Raw genomic sequence first — 11,973 nt, forward strand, 5'->3', positions numbered from 1 at the left:
TTACAAGAGATTCAATGTTACAATGAATTCTGAAATCTACTTTAATTCCCAAGTTGTTTTCAGATATAATTTGCTTAAAATAAAATTATAAACAATACAAGATCTAATGAGGTTTGCTGTCATCAAGACCCAGAACATTTCCAATATTCCAGAACAGTGATTCTCAACCTGTGGCTCTCAACCCTTTGGGGTCCAACGATCCTTTCACCTGGGGGGCTAGGGAAGGGGGGAATGTCACAGGTCACTTTTCAGATATCCTACACATCATATTTATATTACAATTCATAACAGTAGCAAAATTACAGTTATGAAGTAGCAATGATTTAATTTTATGGTGAGGGTCACCACTTGAGGAACTGTATCAAAGGGTCACAGCATTAGGAAAGTAGAGAACCACTGCTCTAGAAACTTAGTCCCCTCCTAGTCAATCCTCATCCACCCAAAGGGCAAAAAAATCAAAGCTAGACACTATGACAAAGACCTGCAATCCCAACATTGGAAGGTGAAGGCAGAAAGAAGTTAGGTGAAGTTAGATGAAGGCAGAAAGAAGTTCAAGACCACCCTCAAACATATAACAAGTTTGAGGCCAGCATGGGCTATATGAGACCTGCCTATGGAGGGGAAAAAAGCATTAACAATCCTGTTCCTGGTATCACCGGTTAGTTTTTGCTTATAGATAAGATGTCCATTTTCTAACTTTTCACTCAGCATATCTGTGAGACTCATCTTTACTACAGTACCAGTGGACTGTTCTTTTCTGTTGTCGAGCAGCCTTCTATTATATGCTTATACTAGTTTATCTTGCTGATGGACAGACATCTGGACTATTTCCAAGGTATGATTTACAAGATTAATTGCTATAAGCATTCCTGCATTCAACTTAGTTGTAGAAATTTTTCTTTCCTCTGAATAAATACATAAAAATAAAACTGCTTGGTCACAAAACATACATGTTCAACTTTCTAATAATTTAAGTTTCCAAAGTGGTTACATCATTTTACACATCCACCAGTGTATCAGACTCCTAAATATACTGTTTGAGAAATTCTACCTATGCTACAACCAAACTAGCTCTCCCAACACACTTCTACTATTTTTAAGAGCTTTGCAGATGTATACCAAGAACACTTTTTCTTCTTACTCCACTTTCTACACTGATTATTTTCTGATATTTATTCATTCCACAAATACCATAAAGGATGAGAAAAGGCTAGCTAGGCTAGTCAGTGTTCTGAATGGATGAAGTAACATCTTCAAGGAACTAAAGAGTGAATATAGCTGGAAAACAGCAAAAGCATCAAGATAAGCAGTCAGAGAGGTAGCCTGAGGCAGGCAGGAGTCTGTTTTCTCTACAGGGTACTATGGGAAACCATTAAAATATTTTAATCAGGAAAGAGAAGTGATGCTTAACCTCTGGGCAAGGTGGGATAAAGGGAGGTGTGAGTAGAAATAGGAGGTCATGTTAAAAGGCCAACAGTATTCACTAAGTATGAGTACAACACCACAGGTAGTGGGAACAGAATGAAAGAAATGCCGTTACAGGAGTTACAATACAGGACTACAGAGATGACTTCACAGTTGACAGCACTTGCTGCTCTTCCAGGGAACCTGAGTTAGAGTCCCAGTACCCACAGTGCAGCTCACAATCATCTGGAACCCATTCCAGGCAATATGACACCCTCTTCAGGCCTCTGCAAGCACCAGGCACACAAGTGGTCCACAGACATACATACAGGAAAAAAACCCATACACATAAAATTAAAAACAATTTTTAAAAAGAAAGTTATATTATGGAAATAGTATTGACAGTAACTTAGTAGTATTCTGTGACTTAGGAAACTGGGAAAGTAGTGATACCACTGGGGAAAGGGTCTGAGACGTGTGGAAAAGTTAATTCTAATATGAAAACAGAATGATTATGTATTTGTTTTTATGCACTGTGGACAGGCACTGTGGTAAGGAACTAGTCAGAAGAACTTAGGAGAGATCATTTGTGGTACCCTATAAGGGCTTCAAGAAGGGAAAAATGTATCTGTTTCTAATTGCAGAGACTGAGCTGGAAAGATGGCTCAGAGGTTAAGAGCACTGACTGACTGCTCTTCCAGAGGTCCCAAGTTCAATTCCCAGCAACCACATGGTGGCTCACAACCATCTATAATGAGATCTGGTGCCCTCTTCCGGTCTGCAGGCAACATGCAAACAGAACATTGTATAATAAATAAATAAATAAATAAATAAATAAATAAAAAAAATTGCAGAGACCTAAGTATGGTAGATTATGCCTAACACTCAGGAGGATTATCATCAAGTTCACAGACAGTCTGGGGAAACATCCAGGAAACATCCTTTGGTATTTTATATTTAAGTTTTCAGATAAGGTGGTAAACATGAGTGGCTTTTATATGTCTGGTATCTTGCTGGGTATTGTTTCAAATAGAGGGTCCCAAGTGACCGAGTGGAACTAGGGTAGAAAGTTGGTTGAGAGAGGCAAGGGCAGCTAGAATAGATACAGGCCAGGGATGACACAGTACCTATGAGACAGGCTTTGTTGTCAAAGTTAGAAGTTCATTTCCTTTTCATCTATGTTTACAGAACTTTAGGGGGGCGGGGGAGGGACGGAACCAAGCAGTGGGAGCTGGAGAAACAGCTCAGCAGCTAAGAGTACCTGCTGTTCTTCCCTAGGACCTGAGCTGGGTCCTCAACACCCACATTAGGCAGCTGTAACCCCACCTGTACCTCCAGCTCTCAGGGATCTAGCACCCTCTTCTACCCTCCACCAAGTACTCACACCCACACATACAAATAAGTAATATTATCTTTTTAAAAAGAATAATCTAGTTTAACCCTTTGACTTTATAGCTCAGGAAAAACTGAAAGAACGGTGACTATACACTGATACAGTCAAAGATGGGGCCCGGCTCTTTGCCAGCCAGGCAAAGCGTTTGCCATGCAAACCTAAGTACCTGATGTGATCCCCAGTACCCACAAAAAAGCTGAGCACATAGCCGGACAGACACCTGCACGTGCACCTGCATATACATACATACATTTACACAAACATCTCTGAATTTTAAATGTATTCCAATTTAAAAAAAAAAATCACCAGGGTGTGATAGGGATTGCATGCTTTTAATCCCAGCACCTAGGAAGCAGAGGCAGGTGAATTTTCATGAGTTCTGGCAGCATGGTTTATGAAGAGTTAAGAACTGCCAAGGCTACAAAGAGAAACTTGGTCTACAAACAAACAGAAAACTCCATACAGTTCCAATCTTAAGAAATGAAGAAAGAGGCCGGGCATTGGTGGCGCACGCCTTTAATCCCAGCACTCGGGAGGCAGAGGCAGGCGGATCTCTGTGAGTTCAAGGCCAGCCTGGTCTCCAGAGCAAGTGCCAGGATAGGCTCCAAAGCTACACAGAGAAACCCTGTCTCAAACCCCCCCCCAAAAAAAAAAAAAAGAAATGAAGAAAGAAACATATCAATATAAAGCTGTAGACAAAGACTGTTACTGTTACTTTTCACAAAGATGAACCCTGCCCCACTGGCTTGTGATCCTGTTCTGCTTGGTCCACAAAGTAAAATATGGAGAAATGTTCCCTTAGTTATGTTTATCATCAACTGTCCAGTTAAAATGAGGCCTTTTAGATGTGGGGATAACTTTTGATGTGTGGTTAAAATAGGGCTCTAGGATTCAAGAGTTAGGCTCCAGCAGGACTCCCACCTCGACTCCCACCTCAGTTACAAGACAGCTCTGGTTTCACTTCTATGATCAAAATTATGAACCATTACTTTGGAGGCCAGAAAAAAATATTCACTGTGCCTGATGAAAGTAGAGGTTAATGATTATTGCAAGATCATACATATGTATATACAATTGCATGTGCACTATCCAGTATAGTGTTTGTATTTGGATTAACCACTAAATTTCAATGTAATGCTTTTTTTAGAAAAATAAAAAAATAACCTGACCAGAAAAAAAAAAAAGGTAGGGGTTATTATTGCTAAGGCACATACCTCATACCTGATCCTAGCACTTGGGAGGTGGAAGCAGGAGGATCAGGCTTTCAGGATCACCCTCAACTGAATAGTGAGGATGAGCCAGCCTGGGCTACATGGGGGGGGGGGCTCTTGAGAAGAGCAGGGGTAGTACCCCAAGTATCTAACCGATTGTTATTGTTGTTAACCAGGTAAAATTCAGGACATGTTCTGTATATTATTTTTTTTTGTTGTTTTTTAAGTGAGGGAGGAAGCATATTTGTTGTAGAAAGCACATATTTAATGTTGGTAGCAGACTATGAGAAGGACAGACACTTCCTAACAGTGGCTTTGGGTACTTTTTTCAGAGATTCAAGGCCAAAGTAAATTAAACTTAACATTTTTTATTTGCCCTACAGATTAATCTGACTGCCCAGCTGACAGAATGTCGACAGAACAGGGACTACCTTTAAAGCCACTCCATGTCACTGTCATGTTGAGCCTTCTTTTTTCCAGATAGGCTTAGTCACTATGCAGTTCAAGCTAACCTTAAAATCACAACCCTGCTTCTGCTTCATGCTTCCCAGAATTATAGGAAGGCACCACCACATTCACCTATATATTTTTACTCTCTTTGTAACTATTACCAAATGACATTCTTACTTATTTGCTGTTTACATTCTGTTTTCAGAGTGGCTCCTTCTCTATCTGGTCCACCACTGCATCTCCCATGCTTTAGAGCAGCCTATGAACACCTGTTATTGAAAATTACAAGATATATACAGGATCTTAATCAACATTCAGGGACGTGATGTTTAAACAAAGAAATCATCTTCATATTGTACTGATTGTGTCCCTAGCCTACAGAACAGCTTATGATAAGGGCAGTTTCCCTAGTAGCTATTATAGTCTCATTCTTTTTTGTTTTTTGAATTTATTTTGTGTCCATTGTTTTGCCTGCACTTTGTTTGCGTGAGGGTGTCAGAAGCCCTGAACTGGAGTTACAGACAGGTGTAAGCTGTCATGTGGCTGCTGGAAACTGAACCCTGGTCCTCTTGAAGAGTACTGAGCCATTTCTCCAGCCCATCTTTTTTGTTTTTGTTGTTCTTGAGACAGAGCCTCCTATAGTTTCTGCCAGCCTGGAACACTATGTAGACCAGGCTAACCTCAAAGTCAGAGACCTGCCTGCCTAGTTCTTGAGTGTGCTGGGACTGCAATCATATACCACCATACCCAGCCCTATGTTTCTGTTTGTTTTCCCAGACAGGGTTTTTCTGTGTAGCCCTGGCTATCCTGGAACTCCCTCTGTAGACCAGGCTGGCCTTGAACTCAAAGATCTGCCTGATTAAAGACATGGCCACCACCACTCAGCCCTATATTCTTAAATCCACATAAAGAACCATATAAAGATGAGGCCACAGTTATACCAATAATGTGTTATGCAGGAATCTTCCTGCTGGTCCTGTGTATTACCTGCAAAACAACCATGGCCCTAATATAGAAAACTCTGAATTTTATTTGTAATCATGAGAATCTTTTCACCTATACTATGGGTATCATGGTCACAAGACTCTGGAGAGGATGAAGGATACAGCTCAGTTGGCAGGTACCTGCCTAGCAACCCTCAGGTTCTGGTCTCAATCCCCAGCATCATCTCCACAAGATTTTTTTTCTTTCTTTTTCAGATTTTTTTTTATTTGAATTAGAAACAAGATTGTTTTACATGACAATCCCAGTTCCCTCTCCCTCCCATCCTCCCATACCACCCCCATCTCCACAAGATTTTCAAGGGCCTAAAACTAAAACTAGCCCCAAAAGGAAGTAATGCTTAAGGAATACTGAGGAAAGTTCTGTTTTGCATAAATGTATGTTAACAGTCTCATTTGTCCAAAGCGAAGGCAATCATGATTCCTGTACACCATAAACCAGTAACACAGGCAACAAAAACACAAACTTTTATGTCTTATATTGCTCTTTCAGATGATAAATGTTTCCAGCTCAAAACAGAATGGCAGAACTAGGTATGAAAGAGAAACCTCTTACATTAACTCTTAGGCATGCTAGTAAAGTTGGTCAAGCATGGGCAAACTGAAAGTTCAGAAAACTCCCAAGGGTCACAAAAACCACTTTCCAGTATTACATCTAAGTCCAGATTTCATATTCACCATAATATTTGTTGGTTTGGGGGGTATGTGTTTACATAAGAGCCAGTAGGGTGGAATGACAGCAGAAAGATACAGATTTTAGGGCCACACCTACCACTAGCTGATCTGCACCTGGAGCAGATGACTTACAAGGACTCTGGTAACAAGCTTTGGGGTCTAGTAGAGGAGAGTTATATTGAAGCCCCACTTCTCACTAGCTCTATACTCTGAGAAAAAGTAATGATAAATAACTCTCGGGTCTACTGGATAGACATTTTAAGACAGTTTAGAATTCCTTGGTCAGTGTATACAGATTATTTTTATTTTTAATGCAAATGTTAGCTTCCTTTCCTATCTCTAAGAGAAAGTAAACTTGATAAAAGATCAATTCTAGCTTCCTGGTTAAAATAGATGTTGACCATTTCAACTACATACCACTTCATTTTATAAGGTTAAGAAAAAGTATTCTGCTAAAATATTTTAACACAAAAAGGCACATCTAATATCTTACCAATATAAGGTCTTCTCTCACATACACATACATACACAAATAACCTCACTAAAGTTTTACAGTAATTGTTCTTCATAAGCCACAAACTAGGCATAATTCATGTACACTGGATTGTGATAGGTGCTTCCAATTTGAGAAGCTGGAGCTTCTCAAATCATACACTGAACACAAGATCATAATTCAAATCCTAATAGAATTGTTTATTTCGAAAAAGTCCAAATAATTCATCTGTGTAGTCGTATCTCCTGTGATAGGTCTGATGTTAATATAAAAGAAAACCTCTATTAAAAGACTGACATTATGAGCCCAGTCCCCCGTCCATGTTAAGATCATTTTTAAACTGTGTAGACAAAATAAGTGATCTAAGAAAGGTATAATGAACTGTGAGTGGTGCACATGTTTATAAGCCCAGATAAATATAATCGGGATGCAGAAGGATCATGGAAAGTTCAAGGCCAGCCAGGACTAAATAGCCAAAAAAATAAAAAAATAAAAATAAATAAAAAATTTAAAAGGCACAGGTTATCAAATTAAGCATATGTCATTCAAATATTACAATGCTGAAAGTGAAAGTCTAAGTCAAACAAGAGCACAGTCTGAGGTTGGTTTACAAGAACTTACCATTCAAAAGCATACGGCCCACGGACCTCACAAACCAGAAAAATCAGTGAAACTAATTGGGGTTCTTCATCATCTGCCAGGAGGCATCCTACTATCATTACAGAATAAACAGGGGATGCAAATAATTTCTGAATCCTGAGGTGAACTTTAACTCCGCTAGCCTACTACCTCACATCGTGAAATTCTATTTCATCTCTACCCGAAGACCAAAGTTGTAAATTTCAAGTTAGCCAAGTGCCACCTAAAAGAACCTGAAATAGCATCCCTCCCCAACATGAAAAGAGCTTCCGATAAAAACAGACCCAATCATCTTATTCACATTTCCCAAGTAGCCAGTGTCCAAAATCTTTTTACTGAAAACTCTCCCACAAAGAAATATAAAAATGTGCACTCAGCATAGGCTAGACTGCTATTAATAGTGTGCATTTTCTCTTCAGAAGCACATTATTAAAGCACTGGAAATTTGGGGGAAAACTACCAGGACCAAGTTACTTTTCAATCCAGTAAGGCACATCTTGCATTTCTCAGAAAAGTTGCTACGGTCAAAATGAGAGTACCAAACAGGAATGAAAGAACCACCAAACCAAACTCAAACAAACCTTCCAAATGCCTGGCCTGCCACGGAGTCTTTAACAGAAGTGTAATTGAGGCACTGAGAGGGTGGGTAACTTGCCCAGGGCTACAGTTTATTTGGTGGCCAAGCTGGAAGTGCATTCCTGGCCTCCTAGATTGGAATTTAGTAGTTTCCCCAGCCGCCAATGCCATCCCGAGTAAAACGTTTTATAAAACTCTTCACTAAGGCCGTTAGCATAAGGGTCCAATTATCATTCAAAGATCAGCCTGTTAGATAATAGCTCAAAAATTCCATCCATTTTATGGCATTTACCAGAGTCATCTAATCTCTGGAGGAAGAACGCAGAGCGAGGGGAGAAATCCCTAATCCTGATTCGTCCCCAGAAGGGTTGAGTACAAACAGGCAAGCAACGCTGGTGTCCGCACCCACAAACGGTGGAGAAATCCTCAGCACCATTCGCCCCAACACTGAAATCCATTCCTATCCCGCCGCAGGACGGATAGCCAACTCTCCTTTAAACCACCACTTTCCCGAGAAAACTCAGAGCCTCGCCTTCCCACCCCCCAGCCCCGGATAAAAAGAGCTCCTCCGCGGGACCCCACGCCCTGCCTCGCTCACCACGGCGGGGGAGGGGAGAGCGCCCCACACAGGAAGTGCATCCTGAGCCCCGAGCTCGCGCCCCGACGCCGGGTACCTGCCCTGGGTCGCCAGTAGGCGACCGGCAGCCGCATCCACATGGCCTCAGGTGTTCGCGCGGCCCCTCCCCGGCCCGCTCCAAGCCCGGCCCTCCGCCGCGGCTGCCTCGCCTACAGTCCGCAGCCAAGAGACCAGCAACGCCGGTCCCCGCGAGGCTGCCAGGAGCACGGACCCCTCTGCACCCCAGGCCGCAAAGAGCAGGTATCTCCGCCCGAAGCCCGAGCACTTAAGGCCCCCCTCAAGCCTTGACGCCGAGCCGGGCCGTTGACCCCCTCGGCAGCCCACACCGGTCCCCTAAGCCCCCTCAGCGACTCCCGAGGCTCAGCGTTCGCAAGGAGGGCCGGGCCACGACCTGTGCTCCCAGCCGCCAGGGCGCGCGGCCGGGTCCCAGCCCCTCAGGCCGTCCCTTTCCTCAGGCTGGACGGCAGTTACCTGCAGGAGCCCCCCGGCCCGTCCCTCAGCCTCCGCCGGCGCTGGGAGGGGAGGGGGCGGCGGCGCGGCTCGGGGTGGGGGTGGGGGTGGGGGCGCCTCCACCGCCTCCAGCGCGGACGCCCAGGCCGACAGCGGGGCCGGGCCGCGGCCCCTAGAGGCTCGCTCCGGCCCGCGCGCTCGCTCGATCACTCCTCGCTCCGGCGCGCCTTAGGGAGGGCTCCCCCGGCTGAGGCCGTGGCCGCCTCGCAGGGGCCGAAAGCGGCTCGGCTCCGGGTTTTTTCTCTCCATTCTCCCAACACACAGGAAATAACAGAGCGTCAGGTGACAGCGCGCAGCCAATGAGGCGGCTCCGGGCCCCGGCGCGCGGCGGGCGCGAGGGCGCGCGGAGGGGCGGGGAGGGGGCGGGGGCGGGGCGTCGCGCGTGCCCACCCGCGTGCGGCAGCGTCGAAGAGGCGCTGCGAGGAGACCCCGCTCGGTGGTCCCTGACCAGGCGCCCAGGCGCCCAGGGCTATATCCAGCCCTGCGCTTGAGGTTGCCTTGTGGGGTACCCTCAAGACAACTTTCTGGGGAGTTGGTGGCACAGAACCTTCCACTGGGATTTCTGGAGTTCTCCCTGAGACTCCAAAGCCTGAGTCGCGCCTCTGGCAGGCAGGGAAAGAAGCCCGTGGCAATTGTGTAGTTAGTTGAGCGGTCATCAGGATAGTTCCTGCTTTGCTAAGTCCACAGGGCACGTTGGGTCCCACCAGGCCAGCACCTGCTGTCTCTGCCCTTGGTGCTTAGTGGGTGTTCCTGAATGAACAACTTAGTCTCTGAGACTCAGTCTCCTCCATTATAAAAGGAAGGAAGCCAACCTACCTCATATTTAAAATAAAAACGACAGTGCCAGTAGGCTGCCTTGGCACTCAGATTCTGCACTCCTGAATGGCAAGGCAAGAACTGAAGTTAAAGATTTCCAGGGCGGAGCCTCAGGCCCTAACCAGCCATCCCTTGTATTCCTAATGTCTTCTCCCCACCCACACCCCCGACAGGGTTTCTCTGTAACTTTGGAGTCTGTCCTGAAACTCGCTCTGTACACCAGGCTGGCCTCGGACTCACAGAGATCCACCTGCCTCTGCCTCCCGAGTGCTGGGACTAAAGGCCACCACCACCTGGCTCCCTGATGTCTTTACAGAGCAAGGGGCTAAATTTCTTTTTCTTCAAGAAAATCTCATGTAGAACCGCCATCCCCTAGATGGTAGTACCATGTGCCCACCCCGCTGCTATGCAAAGTGAGGCCTGTAAGGACAGGATGAGTTTGGAAGACCTCAGTTTCCCATAGACACAAGAGGAAGGGGGAGATTTTGGATTAGGTGTCCCTAAAACTAGATTCCCCCCGCATCTGCCCTAGATGTTGGGGGAGTATGTGGCTTCTCCCTCCTAAAGCAGCCTGAGTTAAGAAAAAAATGGGATCCAAAATATATTTTGGGTATAAGATAGTGGCTGACTGAATCAGTTGTGGTCTAGGGACCAGATTTCATATATCTGGGGTCTATAACTCCTGAAACCTGGCTTTTACCCTTTCACCTTTCATTCTACCTAGTCAATTCAATGCTTTTACTTGCCTCAGGCCACCCACAGAGGATCTGGGGATCCCAGGCAGGACCTGAGAGGCTCTGGAGCCCCTGGCAGGAGGATGTGTTGAAGGCAGTGGTTTCTCCTGGCTTCTGTCCCATCTCACCAAGTGGGGGCTGATTCCAATGCAGGTCATGACTACTCCTGGGGATTTGATTCCCCCACACTGCTTGCACGCCAGGCAAGGTGCCAAGGCCTTCCTGAGCAAAGCTGAATAGGCCGACAGGCCCTGCCCTCTGGCTGCTCTCATTGTTCTAACTGTGAGTTTCATTTTCAAATTCTCCAGCACTTAGGCTTTTAAGAAACCAAAGCCTGGCTTCAGCTTGTATCAGAACTGCAGAAAGGTGGGAGGCACTCTCAATAGACCCAAAGTTTCCTGGAAAAAAAAAAATGGAGACTATAGATGTGTTTCTTGGAGAGTAAGTATTGAGGGCATCCCCAGCTTCTAGAGCCAATTCATGAAGAAAAGGGACACCCACTTCCTCATACTCCTGCCACCATTTCTCCCTTCTTCCTATGTTTTACTTTGTCTCAAGGGGACAAGGGAAAAGAAACAAAATAGAACAAATCTCATTAACAAAAGAATGCAGAGACACGGGGCCCAGCTTCTGGCTCCTTTCCTGAGGTAACCTCCTCCGTACTTTTTCAGCTCTTAGAATACTGTGCAGGTAACCACTACATGGAAACTTGCCCCATTCTCTAGCCAGGTCTTTCAGTCCCTGGTGCCCTATCATGTGCCTTTGTAGTATCACATGGAAGGAAGACACTCACTGGAATTGTGACCAGCAGACAGATATTAATACTCTTGTGCTGTGTGGCCATGAACAAATCATTTCACCTCTCTGCGTGCCGGACCCCAGCCCTTAATGTTACCTCACTTAGAATTGTGGGGAATCTAAAGATAGCTGCATAAGAAATCCATGCAGTACCAGGCAATTAACTCTGGAACCCCACAAGGCAGAGTGGTGCACACCTGTAATCCCAGTAGTCAGGAGGCTAAAATCAGAGAACCACTGTAAATGTGAGGACAGTACAACAGCTGAGCAGGTAAAAATCGGGCAAATTCATTTACTGCCCAAAGTCCTACAATTCAGAACCCCATAGGGGTAGTTATTTTTATTTTGAGACAGTGTCTCACTGTGTAGCCCAGGCTGGCCTCAAGTCATGGTTCTCCTCCTGCCTCAGCCTCTGGAGTATTGGGATCACAGCTCTGACACTACTACACCCAGCTTGCCCCAACCTTTTGTATCCCTACTTGTCTCAAATGTATACAGCATGATTTTCCTTCTCCGCTTTCGGAGTGGTCTTTTAAGGAAAACAGAGTAAATAAGCTGTTTCCCCCCATTTCTCCTAACTCAATCTACTTCAAAATACTTATTGATAGAATCACTGTGTATCAATTCCAGAGGCAA

The 11,973-nt window shown here is 45.0% G+C and overlaps 1 protein-coding gene across 9 annotated transcripts in view; it reads right to left on the reverse strand.

The window, feature by feature from the left end:
* The window catches only part of Tcf20 (transcription factor 20), a 90,584-nt gene extending 81,301 nt beyond the window's left edge, over positions 1-9,283 (reverse strand). For 8 of the 9 annotated variants that reach the window (XR_004768616.1, XR_004768615.1, XM_027404139.2 and 5 more), the window contains exon 1: positions 8,951-9,283. The gene's annotated coding sequence lies outside the window, so the exon portion shown is untranslated. The remainder of the gene's footprint in view (positions 1-8,950) is intronic. The other variant, XM_027404140.2, reaches the window with a different exon arrangement.
* Positions 9,284-11,973: the final 2,690 nt, after the last annotated feature.

This window comes from Cricetulus griseus, chromosome 2 (assembly GCF_003668045.3).
Source record: "Cricetulus griseus strain 17A/GY chromosome 2, alternate assembly CriGri-PICRH-1.0, whole genome shotgun sequence".
Taxonomy (NCBI): domain Eukaryota; kingdom Metazoa; phylum Chordata; class Mammalia; order Rodentia; family Cricetidae; genus Cricetulus; species Cricetulus griseus.